This window comes from Drosophila montana, unplaced genomic scaffold (genome assembly GCF_035044405.1).
Source record: "Drosophila montana isolate Dmon_TW-CO22-7 unplaced genomic scaffold, ASM3504440v1 contig_3045_1, whole genome shotgun sequence".
NCBI classification, from domain to species: domain Eukaryota; kingdom Metazoa; phylum Arthropoda; class Insecta; order Diptera; family Drosophilidae; genus Drosophila; species Drosophila montana.
This window is the reverse complement of record NW_026997921.1, coordinates 1-5595: the sequence shown is the minus strand read 5'-3', so window position 1 is coordinate 5595 and position 5595 is coordinate 1. Positions and strand designations below refer to the sequence as shown.

Below are 5595 nucleotides of genomic sequence, written 5' to 3'. Positions count from 1 at the left end.
GCTTTTTTTGCATTTTCTTTTTGCATTGCTGTGTATACGGCGTACGAGCATTTTTGTTTTTGTCCTTCGTTTTGATTTTCGCACTGCTTTTGTTTCTCTCGCTTTTCTTTGCATTCCGCCGATTTGTGGCCTCGTTTACCGCAATTGAAACATATTCCGTTAAATTTCCAGTCTTTCTTTGCACGACCTTCGTTCTTGTGCTCTCTTTTCTCCGAACGAGCGCCTACGAAGAATGCTTGCTGGTTGTTACCTATTTCGCAATTTTGTGATATTCTATCAGCCTCTGCTAATAGCTTTATTTTAAGTACATCAAAATCTGGCAATGAGTCTCTTGTCTCCATTGCAACAACGAAATGTTCATATTCCGTGCTTAAACTTGACAGCAATATAATTACTTTTAACTCGTCTTGCAAATCAATGCTCACTTCAGTTAACTTGTCAATAACCTCAATAAACGAATTTATATATTGCGATACATTTTCGTTTATGTCTAATTTTATGTTTAGCAACTTTTTAAACAACGAAACTTTATGAATCGGACCCGTCGGCACATGCACTTTACGTAATTTGTCCCACGCTTCTTTAGAGGACTGTGCATTTTTTACATAGCTTAATTGCGCCACATTAATATTTAACACAATGCATGCGAGCGCCTTTTCATCCATCAAAACTGTATTTGCAGCAGCTGCGTTGAACTCCAACTTGCTACAGACTACATTCCAAAGTTCTTGGTGAATTAGAACACTTTTCATCTGTATAGCCCATACATCGTAGTTTTTATCATTTAACTTTTCGATTTAAAATTGACTCATTTTTCCTTATTAATACTTACGTGACTCTGGGCCCATAACCAATGTTAGTGTAAAAGAGTCTGCACAGGCAAAGTAATAATAAGCCAATCAAATAAGAACTGAGAACACACGACGAACAATGTGAACACGACGAACGTTTATTTTAGAGTGAAGAGTAATTACAAAAGGTTCATAGAATAAGAACATATGTGAACTGGTTCATAAATCTTAGTGATGGCATAATTCATAATTGAACTTGAACTTTAACATTAACAAAGATCACCATAATGCTATAGCGGGTATAAAATTTAATAACCCCGTCTTCCTAACCGTTCATAAGATACATTACATTACATTAAACCAGAAGAAAATAATCCATGAGCAATCATCAATCTATAAGATCCACATAAACTTCAATAAGATATAGTTAAAAGTCCTGCTAATACAATTCCTATATGAGTAACTGAAGAATATGCAATCAAAGCTTTTAAATCTGTTTAACGTAAACACACAAATCTAACGAATTAAAAGTCTTTCAAAAAATAAATAAAATATAAATAAATTCATTCTTCTAAATGTTAAAATAAGTAATAAAAGTAATAAAATAATATTCAATAAAAATAACAGTATTAATGAACAAATTCATAAACTTAATAAAACTAACCCATATATATCACATATATCACAACCTAAAAAATAAGAAAAACTTATTCAATAGTTTATAAAATAATTTATAAATAAAAATAAAAGACTAATAAAAAATATAAAACTTGTACCATTCAAAATATATTACTAATGAAAAAAAGAGGTAATAAAAATAATAAAAAAAAGTTCATTTGAACATTATATAAATTTAAAAGATTGAAAATAATCATTTCTATGTGTTCGAATTATTGATACTAAAATTGATAAACCTAAAGGACCTTCACAAACTCTAAAAGTTAAAAATATTATGCTATAATAACATTCAGAATTCAATATATTCAAATAAATAAGTAATATAAAAAATAAAATTAAAACAATAAATTCTAAGCTTAAAAGGATTGATAATAAGTGTTTTCGATTAGAAAAACAAAATAATCAACAAATAAATAAAACTATTGCTAAATTTCAATACAAAATTATAATCATTAGTTTTAATAGTTTAATAAAAACATTGGTCTTATAAATCAAAAAATAAGATAAATTATTTTAAAACTTCAAGAGAAAAGAATTTATTTTTCATTAATCCCCAAAATTAATATTTGATATAAACTACCTCTTGAAATTAAGTTAATTTTATACTCTGTTAATTAATACTTGAAGTTAATTTTATACTCTATTATTTTTTTTTAATTCAATTATTTTTATATATAATCCACCCACTGGCCATAGGATTAACATTATTAATCCAAACAATTTTAATTTCTTTAATTACAGGATTAATAGCAAAAACTTTTTGATTCTCATATATTTTAGTTTTAATTTTTCTTTAAGGTATGACTTCAACTAAATTATTTCTAATATTTATAATTTCAACTTTAATTATAGATAAAAATTCAACAAGATTTTTTTTATTAAATAATGAAATAGAAATAATTTCTTCAAATTATTCTTATTTTATAGAAAATTCTTTATCTTTAAATAAACTTTACAATTTTCCAACAAATTTAGTTACAATTCTTTTAATAAATTATTTATTAATTACCTTAATTGTTATTGTTAAAATTACTAAAATATTCAAAGGACCCTAACGAATTATAAATTTAATAGAATAAACCTTTACGAACCTCCCATCCTTTATTTAAAATCGCTAATAACGCATTAGTTGATTTACCCGCTCCTATTAACATTTCAAGATGATGAAATTTTGGATCTTTACTTGGATTATGTTTAATTATCAAAATTTTAACAGGTTTATTTTTAGCAATACACTACAACAAATTACTGTCTGTTTGGCTGGTTCGAAGTCCGGGGTTTTTTATCCAAGACAAAATGATAATGCAATTTGTTTGAATTTAACCAATATATTTCGGCTGCACTACGGTAACCGTCTTCAGGGCACTAACACAAAAACAAAAAACAATTAACATTAATATACATAAAATAAATTTAAAACAATTACTTAAAAAATTAAAAAAATATAAAACACATACATTGTTTTATACGTCTGCGCTCTTTGACGTTGAGGTTGAAACTGTTTGGCAATTCAATAGATGTCTGTATAAGTGAGCGCAGTTTTCGATATCTGTTTTGTAGTTTAGCCGTCTGTTGTTTGGTGTGTTTATTATGTGTAACATTTCTAATGTATGTCTTTTGCTATATTTGGCGTGTGGTTGCTTTTCATACAGTGGGTCATAAGTGCTGTTTTGTAGAATATTATTTTGATGTCTTAATTTGAAGTCAGATTTGTGTTGAGTTATTCTTGTTTTTAGCTTGGATTTTGTTGTGCCGATGTACACGCTGTTGCAAATGTTGTTATTATCCCCGCCACATGGTATTTTGAAAATGACATTACTTTTGTCCAGCATTGGTATTTTTTTGTCTTTGTATTATTAAAGAATTTTTGTAACGTATTTCATGTCTGTTATAGCAGTCTGGGTTTATGAGCCGTTTCGATAATCGTGGTAAATATGTCAGAGATTTGTATATTTATGGAGATTCTGTTGGCTTTTGTGTTCTGATATGTTGTCTTTTAAATAATGTTCTAATTATATTCTTCGGGAAGTCAATATATTTTTGATTTCGTGTTCAATTTCTTTATGGTATATTGCGTCCGATATGTTTGTCATTCTTCTCATACAGCTTAGTGCTGTGTTTATAATCATACTTTTTGGGTGATTAGAGTTAAAGTTTAGTATTCGTCCTGATGTTTGGGTTTCATATATCACTTAATTTTGAGTGAGTTGTCCACTCTGTTTACTAATGTGTCTAAAAATGCTAGCTTCCCGACTTGTTCTAGTTTCATACAAAAACTTAATTTTCGACCGATCGTTCCTATGGCAGCTATATGATATAGTTGTCCGATCTTAATATGATTTTGCATATATATGGGGAGTGTAGTAAAACTAATAAATACCAAGTTTAGTCAAGATAACTTTATAAACAAAAATGTTTTTCATACAAGAACCTACTTTTCGACCGATCGTTCCTATGGCAGCTATATGATATAGCGATCCAGCTGGTTTTGACAAATGAACTGCGTGCAACAGAAAGAGCGAATTCTGCAAAGTTTGATAAAGACAGCTTTAAAACTGAGAGACTAGTTCGCATAGAAACAGACAGACGGACAGACGGACATGGCTATATCAACTCGGCTGTTGATACTGATCAAGAATATATATACTTTATGGGGTCGGAGATGTCTCCTTCTATGCGTTACACATTTGACGACTAAATTATAATACCCTCTGCAAGAGTATAAAAAAGTTTGAGAATAATTTATTAATTTTTGATACAAATGTTGATTTGTCCGTAATTCAAAGGAAAATAAATAATTCCATAAGTTCTAATATATGGTATAAACCACATTGAACCTATAAAATTTGTTAAATTATAAAAAATCATTGATTTGTTAATTGTATATAAATTTCTTACTGAAATTAAATAACCAAATAAACCCCCCAATAATAGACACAAATAAAGTTAATTGCTTTAAAAAAAGGTAAACAATTTATATACGTCACCGGAAAAATTAATCAATTTAATATTCCACCACCAATAATTCTTATAATTAATAACCCTATTATTGCTCGTAATATCACTCAACCTTTATCATTTAATACATTCAAACTTCTACAATTTAAATCCCCCGTTATTGAATAATAAACTAACCGAAATGAATAACATACAGTTAACCCCGTGAAAAAAATATAAAAAAAAGAAAATAAATTAATATTTCTAATTATCACAATTTCTAAAATTATATCCTTTGAGTAAAATCCTGCTAAAAAAGGCATCCCACATAAAGCTAAATTTGAAACATTAAAACAAGCTGAAGTTAAAGGCATATGAATTCTTAAACCACCTATTAAACGAATATCTTGAGAATTATTTATATTATGAATAATAGCCCCTGCACATATAAACAATAAAGCCTTAAATAAAGCATGAGTTAATAAATGAAATATAGCTAATTTATAAAATCCTATAGATAAAATTCTTATTATTAACCCTAATTGACTTAAAGTTGACAATGCAATAATTTTTTTTAAATCAAATTCAAAATTAGCACCTAATCCAGCTATAAATATTGTTAAACCTGATAATAAAAGTAAAAATTGACCTATTCATGAATTTCTTAATAAAATATTAAATCGAATTAACAGATACACCCCTGCAGTCACCAAAGTAGAAGAATGAACTAGAGCAGAAACAGGAGTTGGAGCTGCTATAGCAGCAGGTAATCATGAAGAAAAAGGAATTTGTGCACTTTTAGTTATAGCAGCTAATATAACTAAAGAACCAATTAATTTTATTTCAAAATCATTTTGCATAACTTCTAAATAAAATACATAATTTCATCTTCCATAATTTAATATTCATGCAATAGCTAATAATAAAGCAACATCTCCAATTCGATTTGATAACGCTGTTAATATTCCTGCGTTATAAGATTTAATATTCTGAAAATAAATAACTAAACAATATGAAACTAATCCTAATCCATCCCATCCTAATAAAATTCTTACTAAATTTGGTCTGATAATTAATAATATTATTGATAAAACAAATATTAAAACTAATATAATAAATCGATTAATATTAACATCACCTCTTATATATTCTTTTCTATAATAAATTACTAACGAGGAAATTACTAAAA

The 5595-nt window shown here is 27.5% G+C and overlaps 1 pseudogene; it reads right to left on the bottom strand.

The window, feature by feature from the left end:
• Positions 1-4519: 4519 nt before the first annotated feature.
• Positions 4520-5106, bottom strand: LOC135430704 (NADH-ubiquinone oxidoreductase chain 5-like; annotated as a pseudogene).
• Positions 5107-5595: the final 489 nt, after the last annotated feature.